At 37.7% G+C, this 26963-nt stretch overlaps 1 long non-coding RNA gene and 1 pseudogene across 2 annotated transcripts; one reads left to right on the forward strand and one right to left on the reverse strand.

The window, feature by feature from the left end:
- Nucleotides 1–1258: 1258 nt before the first annotated feature.
- Nucleotides 1259–18229, forward strand: LOC309502609 (integrin alpha-6-like; annotated as a pseudogene). Its single transcript, XR_014211808.1, has 18 exons — nt 1259–1264; nt 1954–2113; nt 2218–2431; nt 6604–6797; nt 6878–6972; nt 7301–7428; nt 7510–7599; nt 7694–7749; nt 9489–9658; nt 11193–11336; nt 12888–12990; nt 13103–13279; nt 14049–14150; nt 14242–14352; nt 14443–14541; nt 14625–14750; nt 17670–17785; nt 18089–18229. The product of XR_014211808.1 is annotated as an integrin alpha-6-like (transcript).
- A 7869-nt stretch (nt 18230–26098) lies between these two features.
- On the reverse strand, nt 26099–26951 carry LOC309503531. Its single transcript, XR_014207698.1, has 3 exons — nt 26901–26951; nt 26583–26724; nt 26099–26298 (listed from the first exon to the last, which is right to left on the reverse strand). It is a non-coding gene; the product is annotated as an uncharacterized lncRNA (long non-coding RNA).
- Between the last annotated feature and the right edge of the window lie 12 nt (nt 26952–26963).

Raw genomic sequence — 26963 nt, forward strand, 5'->3', positions numbered from 1 at the left:
TATCAGTAATTAAGTTTTAAATATCACAGTTTTTGTCAGTACCAGTATATTGCAACACCCTTAATTCCAGTAGACATATACTGTATTAGCATGATGCAATATTCTAGCAAGTGCAAAAAATGCATATCATAAATAGTCTGTTTTAATTATATTTTTATCTTTATAGTCAATATTTTTCAATAAATATATATATATTCATATATTCTTGCTTTCTTTCTTTTGTACAGATTGTTGATTGGTGCTCCCACAGCCAGGGCTTTATCCAATCAGGGAGCAAACATCACAGGTGGGTTGTACAGCTGTGACATCACCACCCATCCTGATGACTGTACTCGAGTGGACTTTGACAATGATGGTGAGCAGAAAAATCATCTTATAGCTTCAAAAAATCTGTGTACCCGAGATTGAACAATATCACATGAGAATCCAGGCGCAGTAGATGACTGCTATCGTGAATATAATTTCTTGTTTTATTGGTTTAAATGCTCATCTAGTCAGCAGTGCCAGGATTTTCTGATAGATCTTGAAATTCTAATCGTGACTTGGTTTCTGTTCACGGTGACTCTCACAGTTGATGTTCTTGTGCAATACATAAAATTGTGTTTTTGTGTGCTTTAGGAGCGATGTTGAAACACACACACACACACACACACACACACACACACACACACACACACACACACACACACACACACACACACACACACACACACACACACGTTTGATAGGATTCTGTGGTAACTTTGAGGTACAGAAGACCAGAAGTAGCCTCATACAGCCAGACTTTGTAGGCATAAAGTCTGGTCAACTGTGAAACTGAAAAATAACGTGCATTCTGTCCATCAAAACGTTAAAAGGTACAGGTTATCTAACAGAAATACTCACAGAACAAAGCAGAGTACACATCAGGCGTTATTGAACAGACTGTGTGTGGTCTGGGTGTGTCGAATGAGGCTGAGAGCAGGTCAGAAGTGACTCACTGGTCATTGTTTGCATGGTCTTACCTCATGACCATGATCATATTGCTACCATTTATTTATTATGATGGAGTGATCAATAAAAATAGTCAGTGTCTTTACTTACATTTTATATGCATTTATATGCATTATGTTCTAAATGCATAGGGACCCCCACTGGTGAGGAGGAGCACTGCAACATTTCTCTTTAACTATTTTCTTAATTCACACAGTTTTATTCCAGTGTAACTTGTTCTTATTACAGAAATAATACACTTTTAAAGAATGTACTTTAGTGCCAGATGAATGTAATGCTTTTGGACACTTAATAGCATGTTAATTGCTATTAAATGAAAATGTGTTGTAGTTTAAATTTATATTAAATGCAATTAGCTGAACTTTTGAGTGCTTTTGATACCCACAGTATATATTATAAGGTTAACTGAAATATACTTTCATGTCATTTCGATGTAATGTATATGCTATGTATTTAAAAATATATGTAATTGCACATTTGTAATGATGAAGTTAAAACTTAGTACATTAAAAATATGTTTTAATAAAATAGCAAATAACACCGTACAGTTACAATCAAGTATTTAACATGTTCTGTAGTGTTAGTCAACACATTGAAATAAGTGTACTTCTTTAAAGCATGACAAAATTACTTTTCAAAAATGACTTTGAAATAAAACTTTTAATTTGACATTATTACAAAGTGCACTGTTTAAAAGTGTGATAAGAAAAAAAAGTGTGATCAGAAACAGTCATGACACTATTCTCTTTTTCAATACACTTAAATGGCCTTTAATTTCATACATATTACAATATCCACATTACAGTTTTTAAAAATATATACTTCAAGATTTGTATTACAAGTGCACATTCAATACAATTAACCACTTTTTTTTTCCGCAGGAATTTGCACAATTAAATACATGTTTCTTATAACCAGAACTCATTTGTTTTCCTGTGTCACATTAATCTTGTTGTTTAGCACTCACCCCATCACATCTGTTCTCTAGGTATAGTGCGCGTCGAGCAGAAGAACAACACTCTGCTGGAAATGGGCTTGTTTGATGATGGTCCTTATGAGGTCGGGGATGAAAACCGCCTTGATCCAAGTCTAGTGCCAGTACCAGCCAACAGTTACTTAGGTGTGTGTGTGTGTGTGTGTGTGTGTGTGTGTGTGTGTCTGTGAATGTGAATGTGTGTTTTGATGCTCATGCTTTTTGTGACACTGAATCTTGCATATGCACAGGATTCTCTCTGGATTCCGGCCACAGTATCACAGAAAAAGGGAAACTCATCATCGTGTCCGGAGCGGCGAGAGCCAATCACAGCGGTGCAGTGGTGTTTCTGCGCAAGCAAGAAGAAGCCTCCACCATGCTCATGTCTGAACACATTCTGGAAGGACCAGGACTCGCGTCCTCGTTTGGATATGATGTTGCTGTGGTGGACCTAAATGGAGATGGGTGAGGGATACAAGATCTGTAGAAAATAAATGTTGTTTATTATGAAAAGGAGTGGGTAGATTGTGAGTGTCCTTGTGAAAACGAAGTCTGCTCAATCTCAATAATTGGGTTGCACTTTATTTTACAGTATGTGTACTTACAGTGTTCTTACCTAAGAAAGAATTGAGTAATATAAGGTAATTGCATGGGTTAAGTTAAGGTTTAGGTGTAGGTTCCGGGTTAGTACCTAGTTATTACCTGGTTAGTGTCATTACTACAATGAGTACATATGTTCATGCGAAACGGGACTGTAAAATAAAATCCTACCAATAATTGTATTGAATGTGCACTTGTAGTGCTCTTCAAATCTTAAAAGTATAGTTTTAAAAATATATATAGTTGCAGATAATATAATATTAATCAAATAAAAGGCCACTTAAGTGTACTTAAAGAGAGTACACTTTCATGACTGTGTCTCCTAACACACTTATTAAGTGCCATGTCAAATGAAAATTTTTACATTAAAGTACATTTTAAATAATTTATTTTAACCATCTTTTGTCATGTTTTAAAGAAGTATACACTTATTTTGATGTGTTGACTAACATACAAAAGCACATGTGAAGTATTTGGTTATTTAACTAGTGTGTGTTTTATATCAAATTTAAAGTTCATATATTTTAAATGTGCTGAATTGTAAATTCATGATTATAAATGTTTCATCTAAAATATAATTAAATACTTGACCTACAGGTTTCAAAAGAAATTAGTATGTATTTTAAACTATATCTTAGTTTACCATAAATGCTTCTCAGTACATTTGGCAGTACACTTTAATCTTTTTTCAGAGACTTTATTAAATTGAAATTATTAAAAGATGTACTTAAATCCTACTTAAGTGGCTCAAAAGAACTCTGCAGTTCAGCTAATTGAATTTAATATACATTTAAACTATAATACATTTTCATTTAATTGTACATAACATGTACTTAAGTGTCTAAAAACATTGCACTCAGTTTGCACTTAAGTATATTCTTTAAAAAAAATGTAATTGTTTGGATTTAAATAGGCAAGTGCTTAACAGTCTATGATTGGATCATTATTACAGTGAATATGAAGTTTCTAGCATGTTATATGTTTGGCAACTGTTCTTCTAGCCCTAATTGATGGAGTGTGTAGATTTTCATTTCTTAAACAGCCATGTAGGAAGACGCATCATGGCCATATTCCAGGATGACCATGTCAGGATTCATCAGGCTCAACGTGTGAAAGAATGGTTGGGAGGAGCATGAAGAATCATTTTCACACATGACTCATTTCCTCTGAGTCCAGACCTTCCATTCATTAAAAGTTTTTGGGATGTGCTGGAGGACACTTTACAGAGTGCTGGATTCTTGCATAGTCAATACAAGATCTTGACCAAAGACTGATGCACCTCTTGATGGAAATAACATCACAACATTTATTTCCATCAAGACAAGCATCAATTTTTGATCTTTTATAGACAAAGACTTTCAATGATTTTAAGGTCTGGATTCAGAGGTGCTAATTCATGTGTGAAAATGATTCTTCATGCTCCTCCCAACCATTCTTTCACAATTCACGGATGTTTCTCATGCGCACACAAAAGTCTGTATATATTTATTTTTATTTTTGAAAAGGTCCATTTATTATTACTTATTTCAAAGTAAGTAGTTGAGTGGCCAGAACACATTAAAAGTTTTCTGTTTTCAGTTAAAACGGTGTTGTGTAAGCGGACCCTAAGTTAATAACTAATGATCTTTGCGACGGAAGTGAATCAATCAAAAACTAACTTTAGCTGGACAATAACTTTATTCTAGAGCTGCTGTAAAGCCAAAACAATCTCTGTTACTTTAATTTCCTATTATTTTTTTTGTTTTGTTTTTTGTTTAGATTATGTTTTTATGTAGAAATGTGTGTGTACATGTGAATGAGTGTATAAGCTCTCTTTTCTACCTTTTTACAGCTAGTCCTTGCTATTGCCATGTTTCGTCTGTCGGACTGTTTGTTTACTGTCATATTAAAACTGTACTATGAACATCAGTAAAGGTATGTATATCATTCATCTGAATATTAGAAGTTTACTACCCAAAATTGACCTTTTAAGAGCCTGGCTTACTTATAATAAACCTAAAGTAATCACACTTTCCGAGACCTGGCTCAATAGTACGAGATCAGATGATGATATAAAACTTGACAATTATGTCTTATACAGAGCTGATCGTAATTCTAGAGGAGGAGGAGTGGCTACATATATTTCCTCAACTCTAGTCTTAGAACTTGTTACACCAAAGGAGAATCCCCTGTATTTTGAATTTTTATTTGTTAAAATAATTCTTCATAAAAATAAACAATTAATAATAGGCAATATTTATAGACCCCCAAAAGCTCCGGTTGAATCCACTAAAGGTATTATATCAACTATTAATTCCCTTGATGATCACACTGAAATGATACTTTTGGGTGATTTTAATAATAACTGGTTAGCTGGCTCATGCAGGTACGATCGTAATTTATTTAGTAGTTCAAATTTAACACAACTTATAACAGAACCCACCAGAAAGGATTCTAACTCATCATCCTTGCTAGACTGGATCCTAGTCACACATCCAGATAGGATTATTTCATCTGGAGTTTTGCCAGACTCATTTAGCGATCATTCTATGATCTACTGTGTCTGGAAAATAAACATACCTAGACTACCTCCAAAATTAATTAGGGCCAGACAATCAAAAAATATTAATTCTGAACACTTTATCCAGGACATGACTAACATCAACTGGGATAGATTTCAGTTAATCCCTTTTGTTGAAGATGCATGGAACTATTTTTATTTAGAAGTCACCAAAATTATTGATAAACATGCACCTTGGAAAATAATCAAAGTTAAGGGAAGACACTTGCCTTGGATAAATGGCGATTTAATAAATCTTTTCAAAGATAGAGATAGAGCTTGGAGAAAATATCGTTCAACAGGGGATTCTACAGAATGGGATACTTATAAGAAGTTGAGGAATATATGTACAACAAAAACGCGAAATGCTAAAGCAAATTATTTTAAGGATTGTCTAGCAACAAATTATAACAATCCCAAAATATTCTGGGATAGAATTAATAATTTAACAAATTTTTCATCCAAAAAACAAACTAATTTCATACGAATAAATAACGAAATTGTTGATGATTCCATTGAAATTGCCAATGCATTTAATCAATACTTTACCAAAGGTAGTCCTATACCCTCTGATTCTTCTGATTTCAATTCAAATTTTAATACTCCTAATCATATTTGTGTAAACTCCTTCTCCTTTAGACTCATCAGTCCTGTAGAAGTTCAGCAGGTTATCAACAGTTTAGACTCAGATAGCAGCGCAGGCCCAGATGGGTTGGAAATCAAGTTTCTGAAAATGGCCTCACATGTCCTGGTTGTCTGATTTATTGAATTTATCACTGACAACATGCACTACTCCATTATCTTGGAAACGTACCAGAGTTACTCCATTGTATAAAAACGGTGATCAACATGACATTAATAATTATAGACCAATCTCAATAATTAATAGCGTGGTGAAAATATTTGAAAAAATCATTTTCAATCAATTATCAAAGTATTTTAATGACTCCAATATTATATCTCCTTTTCAGTCTGGCTTCCGACCAAATTTTTCTACAACAAGCGTTCTTCTAAAAATTACCAATGATATTACATCTTCTTTCGATTCTAATAAATTAACTGGTGCCATATTTATTGATTTAACCAAAGCTTTTGATTTAGTTGATCATTATCTTCTTTTAGATAAATTGTATGATATTGGCCTTTCAAGATCTTCTTTACTTTGGTTTAATTCATATTTACACCATAGACAACAATGTGTTTTGTATCGGGGAAGTTGCCCGGCCCCTAAGTTAATAACTAATGATCTTTGCAATGGAAGTGAATCAATCAAAAACTAACTTTATCTGGACAATAACTTTATTCTAGAGCTGCTGTAAAGCCAAAACAATCTCTGTTACTTTAATTTCCTATTATCACTGTAAAGCTGCTTTATAAAAACAATCTATATTGTTAAAAGCGCTATATAAATGAAGGTGACTTGACTTGACTTGACATTTAGGGGCTCTGTACTTTTTCACAAGGGTGGGCAGCTAAATCATGTGTATTGTCCCTCCAGTTGGCAGGATGTTGTGGTTGGTGCACCCCAGTTCTACCAGAGAGACGAGGAGGTGGGTGGAGCTGTGTACGTTTACATCAATAAAGCTGGAAGGTGGAAGGACGTCACTCCGACTCGCCTGAACGGAACCAAAGACTCCATGTTTGGACTGGCTGTGGAGAACATTGGAGACATCAATCTGGATTCTTTTGAAGGTTGGATGCAGGAGTTGATTTTTTAGTTTTGGTTTGTTCAGGTTCGAGGTTGTTTAATATTCTTCCTGCTTGCTTCTCAGATATTGCAGTAGGAGCTCCATATGCAGACTCAGGGTTTGGTAGCGTGTACATCTACCACGGGTCTGCTGACGGCATCAATACCAAACCAGCTCAGGTTAGACACTCTCCAATTTCTGTCTCTCTCCGTTTTCTCTTCTGTCTGCCATTTTAATGGAACACATCAGTGAGAAATTGATTCATTTTCCAGTGTTATTCAGTTTAAAAGGTTTTCCATTTTCAGGATAAAACATTGGTGAAAAAAAATTGATACTTACATATTTTAACATCTGATTGTACTTTGGTTTTGACATTCTTCTGATGTAACTTTGTACTAACTCTGTGACCTTTAAAACAAAATATGGTTTTAGTCTATACACAGTGTGTTCAACAAATGAATAAAGCCTTTATCAACAAACACTAAGACATCCAATGTTATCTTGCAGATACTGGAGGGCAAACAGCACAATATTAAGATGTTTGGCTATTCTCTGGCTGGAAATATGGACCTGGATCAGAACTCGTATCCTGATCTCGCCGTTGGGTCGCTCTCTGACACAGTTTTTATTTACAGGTGCTGATAGGTCACTTCTAATATCAAAGTTGTTACCTGGAGATTTTTGAGATGCTATAACAACATCCGTCTTGTGTTCAGGTCCAAAGCGGTTATTAGCATCAAGCAAGACATCAAGGTGACACCGAAGGAAATTGACTTGATGAAGAAAACGTGTGGCAATAGTATTTGGTGAGATACTGACAAAACAAGAACTTAGAAAGCATCGCTCATAGATGTGCTTGACATTTTGAACATTTTGAGATAATTTTGTGTTTCTTCACAGCTTGACTGTGGAAGCTTGTTTCACATATAGAGCAAACCCTCACAACCCTAAGATCAGTAAGTCTGTTTATGCTCTTATAATGAGAAACTTTCCTTATCTATTACAGTTTTTTATTGTTTAGTCTAAAGGGCCGTTCACACCAAGGACGATAACTATAAAGTTGGAATCAGTCTACAACTATGTTTTTTTTCTAGCTGATGAACCATAAAAACATTGACAGTCGATCAGAAATCAAAGGGACTTTAAAGAGCTCTAGGATTTAAAGCGGTAGAGCGCGCTTATACTGTAATATATTTTTATCGTCTATTGGTGTGGACACTTAGCCTGGTTAAAACCAGACCCTTCTCAGTTGAAACTGAGTATAGGGTCTGGGGAAGCTATGTAGACAAATCATTTCCAAAGGGGCGTCACCAACCGACGTAGCTCAAATTCCTCTGGGCGCAATTGGATAGTCATAAAACCAGTCAGATCGATGAAGGAGATGACGTATGCTTCGAGTGTTGTTCTTTGCTCCGGTTTTAAAGGGATAGTTCACTTTTAAATTAAATTTTGGTATGTTTTAGCTTACCTCAAGGGCATCCAAGATGTAGGTGTCTTTTTTTCCGCAGTAGTTTCAATTTTGATATTTTTAGGTCAAACCGTTCTTGTCTGTCAGTCATATAATGCAGGTCTGTGGTCACTGTCTCAAAGAGCATGCACAGAGTCCAAATTAAAACAATTCCCCATCGTCCAAATTAAACAATTCCCCATCGTAAGTACACATTGATGGCCTAAGACACGAAACGAGCGGTTTGTGTGAGAAAACGAACAGTATTTATATCGTTTTTAGCTCTTATACACAGCCGCGTCCAAGTGATCTGAGGGCGCGCGCAGTCTGCGTACAAGTCACACAGCAGGATGCGCGCGCGCCCTCTATCCCTTTAACGAAAACGGTAAGTTTAAATGGCTCAAAACAGACGCGATAACTGATTCGTTTATATACTGTCTATGATTCGAACGAGTGATGTTCCACGGCGGCATCCATCTTTGTAATGAAATCTCCTTCAGCGTCGCTGCGCTGTCGTCATCATGTAAATCCCTCCCCAAACGTTTCTGATTGGTGCCGCGATTTCGGCGGCACAGAAATGAGTTTGAATGGGCTCTTCTCCAGACTATCCTGGAGAGAGAATTAAAATTCGCCGGAAGTAGTCTGGGTTTTCCCAGGCTAGTGGACACTGATATAGTTATCATTTTCTTTATAGTTTTTGTTCGTAGTGTGAACGTGCCTCAAAGTCCCCCTGTAGTCAATCATTTTATCCCTTAAAACTCATCTACCAAAATGACATATTTAAATGTTTTTTCCTTGAAAAAAATGTGTGGCTCTATGAATATGCAAATGAGCCCCGCCTCCACTCACTCACAGCAGCTCAGAGATCCACTCGTTGACGATCACACGTTGATCTGATTGGTTACAAGGTAGTTTGTGAGAAAACTCAGAAACACCAGCGGTTTCAAACCGTGTTTTTGTCTTTGGTTCACTGTAGTTTTAAGGAGAAAATACTCAGCAATGGTGTTGAATTATGAATTTACACATGGTTTGTCTTAAAGCATATTAAAAATACCACATAGACATATAAACAACATTAAAAGCTTGATTTTCACCACAGGGGGACTTTAAGATTTAATCCAATTGTATTCTGTGTTAATAATGCTGTTACAGAAGACTAGATATGCTCACTGGAGTAAATAAGTGCATTTCTTTGTTCTGAGGTCTAAAGGTTCACACATTCTAAACCAGTTTTTGTTTGTTTTCCAGCCATTTCCTGTACATTGGAGGCAGAGTGGCACCGCAGGAAGCTGGGTCTCCCATCTAGAGTTGTGTTTCTGGAGAAGAACGAGATGGATCAGGACTTCCAGTCGACCGGCACTCTGGAGCTACGAGGACAAAACAAAAAAGCTTGTTACAAGACCAAACTCAGATTACAAGTAAATAAAGCTTTGAAGTCTTAGTGATAGACGTTTTATTCCATATTGTAAATATATTTCCATATTTATTCCATTTTATTCCATATTTTATTCCATATTTTTTGTCCATAAACAACAAATGTGGGTATAGGGCGCTTGGTTCATCGGTTGTTGATTGGATGCTTGCAGGGGCGAGTTTAAAGAGGCCATATTATGCCCTTTTTCTAAGGTTTACACGACACCGTTTTCAACTAAAAACGTAAAACTTTTAATTGTTTTGGCCCTTCATTTACACGACAACAGTGTTTTGGGTTCTTGAAAACGCAAACTTTTAAAAACGGGTTTCAAAGTGCAAGTTTTTGAAAACGGTCTCCATGTGAACAACAAAAACGTGAATCTCTGAAGCCGATGATGTCATGCACATGCGTATTAAGTGTTCAGTCTATAGTGTTTCATCGCCATCTAATGGCCTGGCAGCAGAATTACTCGTTTAGTTGTTTTCACGGATTCGTATGAATGGGGATCATTTTGAAAATGGTGTCGTCTGTACGAAGGAAAAACTTTAAGCACACTGTATGATTTTGGCCACGATTTAGCTGTCTGAGACTAATTTATTGAATCCTAAAAGATTCTTCTGATGATCCTAGGCTAAAAATCTGAAGTCTTTGATCGCTAGTTTGACATGTTCACCGACACCCGATTAGTAACTATTGCTATCAAATTTGACCTTGATTTGATGCACAGTTTAACTCACGGCTTAGCTCAACCAGGCCTCGCTCCCTTTTTTTTTGAGTATACCTTGGGCGGGAATGATTTAAACTGGGAATATTGTGATGTGTTTGTTCTCGGAAGAAAACTCATGACAACAATCAAGACGTTTCAGGGAGTTCAACAGTGTTCACTGATATAGAGAATAACTCCCTTTGGAGTGGCTTTGTGCTTTTTAACTTTGCAGACCTTTTTATGCTCACTAAAGAAAGTTGAACTTGTAAAAAAGCATGATAGGTCCTCTTTAAGCAGACTAAATGATTGGAGAAATTCTGCATACGTCACCTGAGAGAAGTCTGACAAATTGATTGAACATTACAAGGTCAAAACACTTTAAAAAAATGAAACATATGCACGGATTAATCATTCACAATATGTTATAACATGCACTTAGAAAATAGATAGGATGAATTTTAATTTTCATGGCAACTTTAAAGTAACAATTTGTCCTAAATGTTTTATTCTGTCACTCACCCTCATGTTGTTCCAAACCCATATGACTTTCTTTCTTCTGTGGAACACAAAATGAGAACTTATAACGGATTTTGTAATGGTTGTGCTTTTCTGTACAACTACAATGAATGTGAGACTGGATTTTTCAAGCTTCAAAAGTTACACCATAAAAGTATTGTTAAAAGATTACAATTTCTGGACACACTATTCCTATAATTCTCCTGTTGGATTTGGGGACTTTTATTATGACATTCAGCCTCTGTCTAAGCTCTCATTAATGAAATGTTATGTCGATACACTGACTGAGTGGGATCTTCTGTGCTCTGGTTTTCAGGAAGGCATCAGGGATAAGCTCAGAGCGATTCCTATCGAGGTGTTTGTGGCCATTCAGAGTGCTAAGAGAGGCAAACGGCAGAGCTCGCTGCCACAACTAGTGCCAATACTGGACTCCACTGTACCCAACAAGACCATCACTGAGGTATACTCACAGTTTACTGCACAGAAATCTAATGAAGAGTCAATGCATTTTTAGATCCTTCACTGTAAACATAACGGAGTGTCTATTTACTTGCCTTGTTGGCAGAGGCTTTTACACTCACTCTGCACAGCACTGTCTAGATGAGCCTGACAAGATTACAAAAGAAACCTGTCTGATAACAGATCACTGTCATGAAGAGTAAGGCAAGTGGCCTTAGCTTTTGGCGCAACCAACATTTTTTAGTTAACCAAACAAGTTTATAGTTTATGTCAAGTTTAGGCTTACAACCACAGTTAGGTGCTTCTACATCAGTGTTATTCACCTATCATTTCCCTCTGATTTTAGGGATAAGTTATGGGTAGGGTTAGGTTAGTGTTGGGATAGGGTTAGGACTAAAGTTTCGGACAGGAATGTTGTTCTAGGATCAACAAAATATGTTGACCCAGGAATATCAGGACGTGGTGACCGCACCGAGCTCGAATCCACCTTTTTCCAAACTCATTCTTTTTCCTTTTCCCCATCATAAATCAGTTCAGAGAGGTGTTGATTTTAAATAAAAATAAAGAAAATGTTCAAAAAGTGGAAGGGAATAAAGTGTTTAAGGGTCAAGGCTTCTGATTCAAAGGTGAAGTCTCAAGCAGGGTTTACCATGAAGCTGTAGAAATACAGAAATCAATATGTCAGCACTGTACGCTTGAGAAAAGCACTTAACCCCAAGTTAAAAGCATCTGCTAATAACTACTAGTGTACTGTATCTCTGCCATCATAAACTTAGTAGAATGACTCCCCTTTGAAAAAGAACACATTAGGATACTGATAAAAAGCGCACTTATTACAGAAATAATATACTTTAAAAGAATATAAAAGAAAAGTGCAAAATGAATTATAATTATGTATTATAGTTTATATTTGTATTACATATAATTAGCTGGATTTTAGAGTGCTTGGACTTAAATATATATTTATGCAATTTCATAATTACTTTTGTGAAATACAGTATTTAATATGGTTAAAGTGTATGGCTGACAGGCATTGATGGCAAAGTATGTCCTTTCTATTGAAAGTTGTCATATTTTTATATATTTGAAAACACATCTGTAATGAAGTTGCAATTTAGTACATTTAAAATATATTGACTTTTAAAATGTAAAATCAAAATAACACACTAAGGTTAAAATTATAATCAAGTACCTTACATATGCTTTGTTAGTCAACTCATCAAAATAAGTGCACTTTAAAGCTTAACAAAAGATCAGTAAAACAATGATTTAAAATAAAACATTGAATTTGACAATATTACAAAGCACACTTTTTAAAAGTGTACTTAATTGTTAAGAAACAATCATGAAAGTGTACTCTAAGTACACTTAAGTGTCCTTTTATTTCAGGCAAGTGTTTTTTTTTTTTTAAATATACTTAAAAAATGTAAGTACACAAGTGCACATTCAACACAATTAAGCACCCTTCTTTTCAGTCTTAGTTGTGTAACGTCCTGTCACATGTCAGCCGATATGTTTATACAGTGTCTGATTGCTGATTGTTGTGTATCAGGGTTGCCAAGCCGTCTCAGGTCTATTTTGGAGGTCGAATCAGAGGCATGAGTGCCATGAAGACAGAGGAGGAAGTCGGCAGCTTGATCGAATATGAATTCAGAGTAAATGCCAAGATAACTTTAAAGAATTATATACCTTTATAGATATCACTTCAGCCATTTTTGCAAAGCACTACTTCTAGCCTAAGATTTTTTCTTTTTCTTTTTTTTGCAGGTGATTAATTTGGGAAAGCCTCTGAAGTCTTTTGGCACTGCATCCCTAAACATCCAGTGGCCTAAAGAAAGTTCTGTGGGAAAATGGCTGCTGTATCTGATGAAGATCAACACCAAGGGCCTGCAGTTAGTCACCTGTTCACCTGAGAGAGAGATAAACCCTCTCAGACTGAGTGAGGTACCAGATATATTCCTGTCTTAGTTTACATCTGACCCAGACAGCAACATAACGCATCTGGTACACATAGATTCCACATATTGTTTTATTTTAAAAATTTTTTTATTTACCTTTAAATTACTAGATTTGATCAATACATAATAAATAAATGGTAATTTAAGCATATTCCCCACATTCTTTCAACTTAAATTCAAAATAACTCACAATTTCATGCTTGACCTTTTTAATTCAGCTCAAAATATCTTACATTGGGTCTTTGTCTTTGCCGACCTCTTGTGGAAAAAAACATATATATAACACAATATTTCATGATTCTTGCCACTTGACGGCCTTATAGCTCTACATGGAGCGAATGAGCTGTTCCGCTGGGTCCTAAAGTCAGTTCCTTTCAGTATGCATTCAGATACAGACATTATGAAAAAGATTTTGGTAAAGATTTTTTGTTTGAATTTTGAGCTTTTTTTTCTATGTGTTCAGAAGAATTCCTCACATTCCATTAATTCCTAAGGGGGTCAAATTGACCCACGAGGGAAGGATTTGTTACTTTTTTAAATTTCAACCACAAAACTCCTCGAATCCTTTCAAAAAATTTTTGTGTGTGTATTCATGATTCAAGTGCGACAAAAGTCCTAGGGCCTCGGACCCCTCTGGTGAACACTCAATAAAAAAAAATGCTAGATCAAGAATTTTTTTTTTAGAGTTAACCTTTCTGGCAGAGATTGATGCTGAAAACATGGACAAAAAGTAGACACATCTGTGACTCTTTTAGGAGTCGACGTCAACCAGGAGAAAGCGTGAGCTGGAGGAGAGGAGACCATCTGACGGGAGTGAAGTATCCCTCTTCACTGACAAACGCAAGCACAAGATTCTGGTAATGAGATTTAGTTATTTATATTTGTAGTGAACTTTCAATTTTAGGAATGATTGGACCAAAACAACTTGAACTTTATTATTTCTCATAGTCATGCAGTGGCGATGCCAGATGTGTGGAGATGAAGTGCCCCCTTCAGGGCTTGGACAGCACTGCAGTCATCGTTTTAAAATCCCGGCTGTGGAATTCCACTTTCCTTGAAGTGAGGACAATGACGAGGGCTTATTTTGTTCCCTTGAAATAATGCCTGAGGTTGTTAAAGCAATCTGTTTTGTTTTCCTCTCAACAACAGGATTATGCGTCCTACAATTACCTTGATATAATAGTGAAAGCCTCCATAAGTCTGGATGTCTCCGCCAATAACATTGTCCTTAAAAATGCTGAGACCCAGGTAACACAGTTTCCTAAAGTGTAACACATTTAAGTCTGTGACATTAAAGACATTTGTTGAACACCTGTACGTCTGATGCCCAGGTGAGGCTGACCGTGTTCCCAGAGACGACAGCGACTCCGTTCGGAGGAGTTCCCTGGTGGATCATTCTTGTGGCGGTTTTAGCTGGGATTCTGATGCTGGCTCTCCTAGTTCTGTTACTCTGGAAGGTAATAAAACACTCACACACCCAAACATAAAGCTAACAAAAACCCAAGGGCATCAGCCACATGGACAAGAGTTGCTTAAAGGACAAGTTCGGTATTTTACACTTAAAGCCCTGTTTACAGATCGTATCTGATGAAATAGAACGGTTAATATTAAAATTTGGACACATGCTCCTGTCCCGAGAATTTTAGGTTTATTTCGCTTCCCCCCCCCCACCCCCACAATGGTTGTCTATGTGCACTGGAAGATTCCTTCCTAAAAACACATTAAACTTTCGTTTACAAAGACGTGAAACTCACCGAGTGGTCAGGGGTGTTCACTGATATGTTCACTCAAAAATCGCTGAAAAAGATGCATTCCAACAGGTTTTATCGTAGTTTTTGTCCAACTCCATTGACTTGTAGGACGTGATGTGAAACCGCAGCACCTTTACGGTATTACTCCGCCGCTTCTTCTTCTGCTTCTTCTGTGTATTCAATGAAATGCCCGTGGTTTGCTTGCAATTGGCAAAGGTGCATTATCGCCACCAACTGGGCTGGAGTGTCTATTATTCAAGCTCTCAACGGAAGAATCACGGGTGTGACGCGTTTGGCAAAATAGGTCCACAAAAGCGAAATAAACCTAAAATTCTCGGGACAGGAGCATGTGTCCAAATTTTAATCTTAACCGTTCTATTTCATCAGATACGATCTGTAAACAGGGCTTTAAGTGTAAAATACCGAACTTGTCCTTTAAGGAGTATTTCTGGTAGAAAGCTCATATTGTATGTGGACTTCTCTGTTCTGAATTTGTTTTTGTTTTCTAATAAATGTTATTTATTCTGGTATTTACTATTTTCATGGCCCTAAAAAGAATTTGGAGACTTAAGACCCGTTCACACCAAGGACGATAACTATAAAGAGAACGATAAAGATATAGTTTTAAATATTAAAGAATAGCAGAGTTCACACCACAACTATAACAATAACGGCACAGAGAAACGATATCGTCAGAATCACTTTCAGAATGATGTTACCCAGCTCATGAATTATAAAAACATTGACAGCCAATCAGAATCCATCCTGATGTAATGAGCTCGAGGATTTAAAGTGACAGTCAAGCAAACACTTAGAAAAACAGAATTATGTCATCACAGGCGTGGACGCTAATATAGTTATCTCTATAGTTATCGTTCTTGGTGCGAACAAGCCTGTACTGTACACTTGAATGAATGTCATTTCATTAAATAAAACTAAAATAAAATTTTCAAGAAAGATTCCACAAAAATACGTAGCACCGCACAAGACATGTGGGTAAAACCGATGTATAAAATTGAGGGAACAAAATATTGTATCGTGTGCAATATTTACTTAAAACGAGAAATAATTCTTAAAGGGATAGTTCACTTTGAAATTAAATTTTGGTATGTTTTAGCTTACCTCAAGGGCATCCAAGATGTAGGTGTCTTTGTTTCCACAGTAGTTTCAATTTTGATATTTTTAGGTCAAACCGTTCTTGTCTGTCAGTCATATAATGCAGGTCTATGGTCACCACCTCAAAGAGCATGCACAGAGAAGTCCAAATTAAACAATTCCCCATCGTAAGTACACATTGATGGCCTAAGACACGAAACGAGCGGTTTGTGTGAGAAAACTAACAGTATTTATATAGTTTTTACCTCTTGTACACAACCATGTCCAAGTGATCTGAGGGCGCGTGCGCATCCTGCTGTGTGACGTGTGCGCGCGTTCTGGCTTAGTCTGCGCAAGTTGTCTGTTGATATATCGAAATCGTCTTCCATTGCGATTTCCTGTACGTCTAAATATGTTTAGATCTTCACAGTGAAAGGTAACACTTCCGAAATCTCTGTGTAAACAATGAGTGACGTACACGCGCGAGAGATCACTTCCGGCGCTTTCCGGCGCTTGCGCAGACTAAGCCAGAACGTGGTTGTGTACAAGAGGTAAAAACGATATAAATACTGTTAGTTTTCTCGCACAAACCGCTCGTTTTGTGTCTTAGGCCATCAATGTGTACTTACGATGGGGAATTGTTTAATTTGGACTTCTCTGTGCATGCTCTTTGAGGTGGTGACCATAGACCTGCATTATATGACTGACAGACAAGAACGGTTTGACCTAAAAATATCAAAATTGAAACTACTGTGGAAACAAAGACACCTGCATCTTGGATGCCCTTGAGGTAAGCTACAACATACCAAAATTTTATTTCAAAGTGAACTATCCATTTAATTCATGGCCTCGATATCTATCTATCTATCTATCTATCTATCTATCTATCTATCTATCTATCTATCTATCTATCTATAAATATATATATATATATATATAGTCATGGTCATGTTCCAAGATAGATAGATAGGTAGGAGATAGATAAAGTTTTAAATGACAAAACAATGGATATGACATTGTGACATTGATTTATCAGGTGTCCTTTGTGAAAAAGAAGTTCTTTAAAACATGACAAAAAATTATTTTAAAGTAAAAGGTTTAATTTGACATTATTAAAATGTAAGTGACCTTTTATTTAACTATTTTTGTATTATCTGCAAGTTTTTTTTACTTTTAGGATTTGAAGTACGTCACAAGTGCACATTTAAAACAATTAAATGCACTTCTTTTTCACAAGGGGTTAGTTGTGGATCATGCTGATAGTGTGTAAACTTGAGAACGATCTTCTTACATCTACAAAAAATCACACAATTAAAGACATGAAGGAAAAATGATGAGTGAGACACAGATGACACTGGCTTTAATATTTTAATTTCAATGACATTCACACATTTTTATTCAGGTTTTATTGCCCAAATGCTTTTTGTGGCCACTGCATATTAAATCCATGAACATTTGTGTTAGTACAAATGTAGTACAAACCTTCTCATGACATGTTTGCAATGACCCGTGAATTTGCCCCCTCTGTAGTGCGGTTTCTTCAAGCGGGCCAAGAAGGACGAGTATGATGCCGCAATTCACAAAGCTGAGATTCACACTCAGCCCTCAGACAAACTGTCCACTGAGGCCTAGCTCTCCTTACCCGGGTAAAACACGATCGCTGCAGCAGATTGGTGTCTGCATGACGTGTGGCCTAACTCACTAACTCATCCTTTGCTCTGACCAAAGCAAGGGAAAGACTCATGTTGCTCAGCGTGCTTCGCTCTTTCCGTGTGAAGCTCAGTTTTGTTTCGTATTGTGTCGATGGATGTGCTTCTACGTGTCCTGTTTTGTCAAGCATGTCCCGTCTCTCAGTGTTCTCCAAAGCATACACACTCAGAGTGATTTTTTTTTAAATGTACCCATTTTTTATTATTATTCTTAATGAGGTTTTCTTCTTTCTCTGTCAGTGTGGATTTTTCAAACGTTCCAAATATGAGGACAGCGTTCCGAAATATCATGCGGTGAGGATTCGTAAGGAGACGCGTCTCTTGAAAGACGGAAAGGTCATGTTAGATCCCTTTGAGAAGAAGCAATGGATGACCACATGGGATGAGAACGAGAGCTACTCATGAGACTGTCTCTGCATCTGATGTGGACAATCTGCACCATCGGGCGTCTTCGGTTGTGAAAAGTTTCAGAGGAAGTCTAACTCTATACGGTCTGTGAGCCGTGAGGCGTTTGACATGAAGATGCCTTTACACATCCGTGTGTTTCTGGTAACTAAAGGGTAAAGACTGACTGTTAACGCCTGGATATCTCTGGGCTTTTTGTTTGCAATGACACCCCTTAAAAAAAGCGTTTGTATATTTTTGGAAGATGCATGAGATGCCAAGAATGGATTGTCTTGATTTTCTTTGTAAATATTTTACAATGCAGTTTATTTATTTTGTCTTGTAATTTTGTACTAAGATGCCTACTGTGCATGAACTGCCCAAAGATCATTTTTCATGTCTTTCGGTAACTGTAAATTAGATTGAATGTTTTGAGGTCTGTCAGATGAATCTCAGGCGGGAAAATAAACAATTACTACTGAAAAATATTGATGACCGAATGTATCAGTTATGCCACTGGAGCAGTTATAGATATGAGCAGACACACAAAATAAAACCCATGACAACATATCAGCATTGGATGATGACTATTATCATGTCATTTCTCAACTCTAGAATGCTCACAAAACTAACCATTTTCTTGCTAATCAGCATGTTTTAGCTTTGTTGCCCCCTGCTGGTTGGCGTTAAACGTGAAAGCAGTGATTCCAACTTAGTTCACACTGCAGGCAAAAGTGGCCCAAATCTGATTTTTTTGGGGTCAAGTGACCAGGTCAGACTTCTTCAGAGGTAGTGTGAACACTCAAATCTAGCCCAGATCTGATTTTTTCAAATCAGATTTAGACCACATACATATGTGGTACTAAATCAGACCCAGATCTGATTTTTTTCAATGCGGCCGCAGTGTGAACAACCAAGGCGGATTTGATGCGACTTTTACGTCAATCTACGTCGACATTTGTCACAATTATGCGTCGGCGATGAAGCCCTAGACACAACAGACATAGATAGTAGCCTAACATTAAAAACTTGAGAGTGAGGTGTTAGACCTAATTAGTAGCCTATATAGGGAGATACTTCAATTCAAGCTAAACTAAAAGGATCCTACCGTAACCGCTCCGTTTTTGAAAAAAATTCACACGAAATGAAAGAACGGGGACACAGGATAACGTGGCTGCAGTGTCAAACTACGCATCCACACAGACCCCTGTAGTGAATTTGCAGCCATAAACCTGCAAAAGGCAAAAATAGCCAATTTTGCTCTCTTTCTCTTCGTTCTTCTCCTCCTCAGCATCTGCTCATTAATGTTACGGCTTCCATTACACAAACATGTTTAAATAAATGTGAATATGCTTACTTCCTCCATAACCTCCCGAACTTTAGTGCAACCGCGTGCTGCGTCTGATGTCATTGTTATTGTTCTTTTGCGCATGCGGGTTAGTTTGAAACCTCAAACAGTTCACACTGCAATCAGATATAGGTCACATTTTAAAAGGTAATGTGAACAGCCAATCAAAAAATCGGATCTGAGCAAAAAATCTGAATTGAGCATTAAGACTTGCAGTGTGAACAACTAAATTTAACAAAATTGCTAGCAACTTTTCAGACTATCAACTGATTTTTTAAAAAGCACCTAGCAACAAATTGAGCTACTTTTTACAATTTGTTTGACGACTTTTACCAAAAGTCAGCTTAAATGCTAAAGTGCACACATTTTCCCACCTAATGACACACACACACACACACACACACACACACAGGATTTTCTGTCACATTCACAACACACTCTGTATGCCTTGCTGCAAGAGTGCATTGTGAGTGATGGCTCAGCTAGCTCAATGGACTATACTTGCATAATTCAATTCACATTTATTTGTATAGCGCTTTTTACAATACACATTGTTTCAAAGCAGCTTTACGGAACATACATGAGTCCACATTCAAATTTAGAGTGATCTGTTCTCAGAGGTAATTGTCCAAGTTATGCATTTCAGAAATGTACATATACAAAATCACAGTTAGACAAAAATGTATTTATTTATCTTTCCCTAGCAGAGTCCACTCTGCCATCTCTTGAATCCCCCTAATCTCCACATGTTACCTCCCTGCGGGCAGATGTAGTCTCTGTAGCGTTCCTTTCCGCTTGGAAGAGGCAGGCTTTCCCAGTGTTATCCAATAGTCTCAGAGGAGCAGCAGTGTTCAATCTTCTATGCGTAAAGCCCCGGCCCATCTTCCCCCCCAGTAGGTGTGGGGTATCAGGTGGCTTATGCAGAGCGCTGGAAGAGGCAGCAATAGTGGCGCTTTAGTAGGGATCCCAATTTGTCAGTCGTTCTGACATAACGTCAAACGTGACTGACTGAAAGGGAACATCTAGGTTACTATTGTTACCCTCGTTCCCTGAAGGAGGGAACGGAGACATTACGTCCCGTTGCCACAATTGCTGTACCACCGCTGAACGGCCGGGACACACCGTCTCGGCTCCTCAGCGGAAAACTTGAAGTGGGATCGCAGGGCAGAGTGGGTGATGCAAATCTCGCACACCAGTGTGCATTGGCTAGATCCCAATTCATCAGTCGCTCTGACATAACGTCTCCGTTCCCTCTTTCAGAAATTAGACATTTCTTCAATTGCATGCAATGGTATCGCATTTCACAGTGGCAGTTTTCCAAGCAAAAATACAAAATTAAACTTCCAAGAATGTAAACCTGAGATTGTGATTAATAAACCACGTTTTTTGTTGTTGTTACAACTGCATCTCCGTGTGTGCTTTATGGAAATGTGTATAGGGAGAGACTTCTCCGCTAACCTCAAGGGCCTTCACAGGTGTAGTGGGTTAAACCTCTGAACTGGTGAGGAGAAGGTTGCTGGTTCGATCTCCGCAGTCGCCACCACCAGTGTGTTACGGATACAGACACAGGAGAGGAAGAATGATGGTGAATAGTGAATTTATTGACAATAAAGGTGCAGGGATGAGGTGAGCAGGTAGGGAAAATCCAAAGTGTGATCGAGGTAGATCGCTGGAGACAGGGAGATGAGTCTACATAACACAAACAAACAAGGTCGGAAAAGGAGCTGTGGTGAGGAGTGTGCCTTTACAGTGGGAGTGATAAGGGTGATGATGAGGTGCAGGTGTGTGTGATTGTAGATGATGTGCAGGTGGGGATCAGGAGGGATGCTGGAAAGTGTAGTGAAGAGGATGGTGGCTAGGGTGATCTGTGACACAGTGTGTCCTTGAGCAAGGCACTTTTTCTCCAGGTTGCTCCAGGAGGGTCATCAGCCTCCTCACTGTTCTGAGCTTTATGTGGACACGCCATCCTTTTATCGCCCACATCTCCACACTCAAAACACTTCATACTTCCAGAGTTTGCATACACCATGTACGCCTTTCCTTCATGCCATACTCTGAAAGAAATATCCAATTCCGGCTCATTCAAAAACATGAACGCCTGCATCCTAAATGAAGTTTTATGTAACAAAGTTCCGGAGGAGCACGTTCAGGTAATCAACCAATCAGCTCAAGAGGAAGCCGGTATAAATAAAGCTTTTCCTCACCTTCTGTCTCACGACAAGTTTCTCAGCATCCCTCCACCACCCCATCACCTCACACTCGGCTGGGTCTACCCCAGTATAGGGGGGAGTACTCTGGGTTCGGGCAAAATTCCGAGCCCTCCCCTGGACAGCAAGCCAAATACGCATAAATACTACATTAGATTTCATGTACGTGTGAACTCGTGAAACGACATTTTATATGTGATGATTTAACACTTCCCGGTGAAGTCTGTCCCTGGGCCGAACTGATGGGGCAGTGCAGGCTGTGTGTGGTGGTGTTGTGCACGCCACCTGTGTGGTGGTAGCAACATTGGAGGTGGATATATGTCCGCCCAATGTTACTATTTCCGCACAAGTCGGTGCGCGTGTGACTTCAACCACCTGTGCTGTTGAAGTGCTCTGCATTTCTGCCATGATTAAGGCTTCTGCCTGCTCGATTGCCTCCGTACTAACTTGGCTCTGAAAATTTCTACCCGCTCAACCAGCAGCGATCTCAAAGGCCTTTGGCCATTCTGTGTGATTGTTTTGTTTGCGGATGTTCTGCAAAGCCTCTTCTATCAGGGTTTCATAGTGCTGTTCTAGAATCAGCTGAGTGGTGAATGACCAGTTTTTGGCATTGCCTTCGAGCATCAAGCCAACCTGCTCTCCGGGGAACGCTGGCCTAACCGTGTTTGTGAGCAGCGTGAGTCTCTGGAAAGTGATTGGTTGGTTGTTGGTCACTTTTGTGGTCACTTTACTCAAATGATGCACTAATCCGATGATATCGTAAAATGATTTGATCGTGCTTTTGAGTGCTGGTTGTGCGGGTATGTAGCCTAAAGTAAAGATGAAAAACCGCACTCTCAGGTTCTATTTTCATACATTTATTATTACCATGCCCTCACAGACGCGTTTCGGCCTAAGCCATCATCAGTGTGTACCAGAAATCACCGAAAAGATTGTTTTTTAAGCGGGTATGTAGCCTACTCATTACTCTGTGTGATCCTACGGGAGTTGAGCCTTCCCTCGAATCTGTCTTTTCCCGAGGCAATTAGTGAGGGGTCCTGTCCCTTTTCTTCTTTTGTATTGGTGTTTCCCTGTCTATAGAGATGTCTATGTCTCTAAATCTACCCCCATGGTTTATAAAGGAAACCTTTTTGTTTCCCTGGTTGGAAAAGGAACGTGAGGGGAAACTGTACAAGGAACTCCTTTCTTGAAAGTGTTGGTTGGGCACCGAGTGCTGGGCAGTGAAGTGGTTTTGTTGTTGAGGAGGAGGACCCAACAACGTCCTCAAAAAATTCACACTCTGCGTGGTTGTGGAGATTGTGGTCAAAATAAGGAGTTCTATTGTGTTGTTTTCCCCCTCGTTTCTTCTTATTTCGTTGCCCCCTATTTTTTTTGTGGGAGGCCTGTATGGGCCTGCGACCACTGCACGATGGTCAAAACCACTGGAGATCTGTTTGGACCTCTGACCAGTCTGAATTAATCCTTGTGGAAAGCAGTGAGTCTATGAGAGGAGCCAGGCCTGGGCCCTTTAGATCTGCTTGTGAACTCACGCATGTCATGACCATCTCTTCGGTCATCCATGTGTGTAGCCTTGACTCTATCTCTTCTCCTTTCTCTTGAGCTCTCTTCTGGCTCTCTAGCACGGAAGTGTGCGTTTGGGTTAAAAGGTCAATAATTATTTCTGTTGAAAACTGGAGAACTACTGGAGAGTCTGAGTCTATTTAGTGGAGTGTTTATTTGTCTCACACAGCCTCTAAAGACATCCATCCTGTAAGTGCAATGAGAAAATAATAATGTGAATGAAAAATAAATTACAAATAAAATGATCAAACAAGCCTTTTGCGACGTTTCGGTATTTATAATAGCCTACCTTCTTCAGGCAGGCTTATAAAAAGATAAAGAAAATGTAACATATATTTATTAATAAGAAGATATATGTAATATATGTAATAGTTTTATGTTTATTATATTTTTATAGTGTTTCTTTGGTTTGTAATACAGCAGAGTGATTTCCGTGTGCCAGCACATTCTCCGAAGTTAAGTGTGAGTGAGCGCGATCTGTGCTGTGCTTAAGTAAACTGTGCTGCAAAAATTCTCAGAAACTTTCTGTCAATTTCCCATTCATTTCTTATATGGTCGGTCATTTTTGACTGAAGAGCACAAAAGGCACAATTTTTTTTTTACGACCACTTAGCATGCTCGGATCATGACCTCTAATTTTTCTCACATATCTAATGCCATAAAAGTCACCAAGTTTCGTAACATTCCGGTGAAGCTGTGATTTTTAAAAATTCAAAACAGAATATTTTCCGGTCAGAAATGACGAAGAGCACCTGAAGGGTTAACCCTCTGGGCTTCTTCGTTTAGGAGTCACACTGGCTTCTTTCCGGTCTAAAGTGACCAAAGCCTTAAAATTTTACTTTTTTCCTCCCAGGAAAACCAATGTAATATATTTTTGTTCAATAATATTTTTTCAATTATATTATAATATAATCAATAATTATTTAGAATTTTTAAAGGTTTTTATGTTACTTTGCATTAATTACAAAAATTGTATGAGCTTTTTTTCCCTTTAGAATATATATATATATATATATATATATATATATATATATATATATATATATTGTATTTATTTTATAAATGCAACATTTCACACTAAAATAGAGTGCAGGCCTTTAAAAAATAAATTTTCAAGTGAGAAAAGCGCCATCCAGTGGCTTTAAAAAATATAAATGTGTGTAATGTCCTGTAAGCGCCTGTGGGCTATACTACAGCTCCCTATTTAAATACATAGAGAGGCTTTTTGATTCCCATTGTTTTTTTAGACATGATTTCTCTATCTCGTTTTTTTTATTTAGATATATATTTAGATATTCTAAAAGACTACTTTTTGATATTTTTTTTGATCGATGCGCACGGCTAATATTGCCCACAACCCATCGCGCGTCGGACGAGGATTCAGTTAGAACTACAAACACGAGTGAAAAGTGTTAAAAAACTACAGACATGGAGGACGCGCGAGTCCGGCGTTTATGTAGAGAGGTTTAGATAAAGGGGTTTGAGTGATTAAAGATCAGTATCTAACCTGACGAAAATGTATTTTTTCAATGTTGTCCACATTATATTGCATCTGCAGCGGCATTGTGAACTTTTGTAAAGATATGTTTAGCCATAACTTTTAAATGCATCATTATATTCAAATTGCAAACACACGAGGAGAGTCTCCGCATGAAAGACCCACGACCGGCAGATCAACGTGCAACTACATTTCTCTCCGAAACGATAAGAAATTAAATTAGATTGAATGGAGGATTTTAACTGTGACAAGATGATTGACAGGGCAGTTTACGGTGACAGGACGCACGCGACACAGGTCTGTCCGTTAAAGATGACGAAGTAGTATGTCCCAAAGCTTGCCTACTCTTTTGCTACACACTCAAAAGTATGCACTTTTTCTTCACAAAAAGAGTACATACTTTTAGGGCGGAGTATAAGTAGGCGAATTGGGACAGGGAGGTTGCCGCTTGGTTTTTGACTTTAACATGCTATATAAATATATCTGTGGGGTATTTTGAGCTAAAACGTCACATACACACTCTGGGGACATCAGAGACTTATTTTACATCTTGTGAAAAGGCCATTATACCACGCCTTTAAGCTGTTTTCCTCATGGGGACCAAAAAATGGTTCTAGAAGGAAAAGGATTTCCGAAACTGTCATCTTTGTAGGGATATTTTGTTGAAACTAAATATAAAAAAAGTGTATAAAATATAAAAGTGAAACTCCTCCAATGCCAATCTGTGTGTGGGCACGAGTAGCCAGTTGTGTAACTCTTATTTTTATTAATATGATTCTTATCATGAACTGCACTAATGACTTAAGATAATAGTTTATTATGTGATATAATAGTGTTGTCCAGTTATGTCCTCTTCAGTGTCTGTTTAGCACCAAAAACACTCATATTTCAGAGTCCTTTCCTGATTCCTCTTCTCCTCTCTGTTCCATCATTACACCAGTAGATGGCGATGAGTGAGTGAGTGAGTCAATATATCACAAGGATGGACAAATAAACCATCATAAATGTTTAACAAATGTCACAATATACATAAATGTCAGACATGTAAACAGTGTGAAAGATGTGCCATTTTTCTGCCTGTGATATTGTTTTCATTTAATTTGTATCTATTTTGTCTATTATTGTTTGTTACTGTTTTGTATTTGTTTTTGTTGCATAATAATAAATCCATATTAATAATAAAAAAAAAACACATCCAAATTAATAAAGGATCCCAAAACAAGTCACAACGAAAAAGCCCATTTACGATTTTCTTTAACATTTATTACAAACATACATGCAACATTTCCAATTCAAGAGATACAAATGTGAAATAAAATATTTAACAAAATAAACAAAATAAACACATTCTTGCTCAGACGTGGACAGGCTCTGAGTTTCTGTCAGGTTGGTGTTGGACTTCTGGCTTCGGGTCAAGTCTCCAGCTCAGAGCTCTCAGCAAGTGTGTTATTTCCTATCCAAAACAAAGATTATAAGAACAAGTCAACTCATGAATGTTTTTTTAGAACTAGAACAGAATTGAATTCTGTTTGGTTTACTGATTCTGTTATTTTCCTGTTTACTACAGGGATGCGGCTTTAAAACAATCTGTATAGTATCAAGCGCTATATAAATGAAGGTGATTTGACTATAACAAGAACATTACAATGAACACAAATTTGAAAATCTCACTACAAATAATCCAGAATCTAAGACAAAAGATAATAATCCTACTCTGCCTGTTACACTTCCACACACCTGAAACTGATCGTGTGAATCTCCTCAGCTTCTCCAATCTAGTGTAGATCACGATCAAACCACTGATGTTGTAACATCTGCTCTAAGCTGGGGCGTTTTGTTGGATCCCGGGATAGACACTGTCCAATCAAATCCCTGCAGTCTGTACACATTTTAATAAGGAGAGAGCTGGTTAGTCATGACCATGTGACCTGGCATTTTCGCTATACGTTGAGCTATATATAAAAATTCTGACACACTTCAACCGTTAAACTTTCTATACAAAAATCGTTTGCTTTATGTGTGTGTTTATCAATGTTCTCATCATTATTCACTCACATTTGGAAAAGTTGCGGTTCTCAAATGTTACTTTGGCTTGTATGATTTCCGTTCTATTAAGAA

Source organism: Leuciscus leuciscus (genome assembly GCF_965113295.1).
Source record: "Leuciscus leuciscus genome assembly, chromosome: 7".
In the NCBI taxonomy this organism is placed as follows: Eukaryota; Metazoa; Chordata; class Actinopteri; order Cypriniformes; family Leuciscidae; genus Leuciscus; species Leuciscus leuciscus.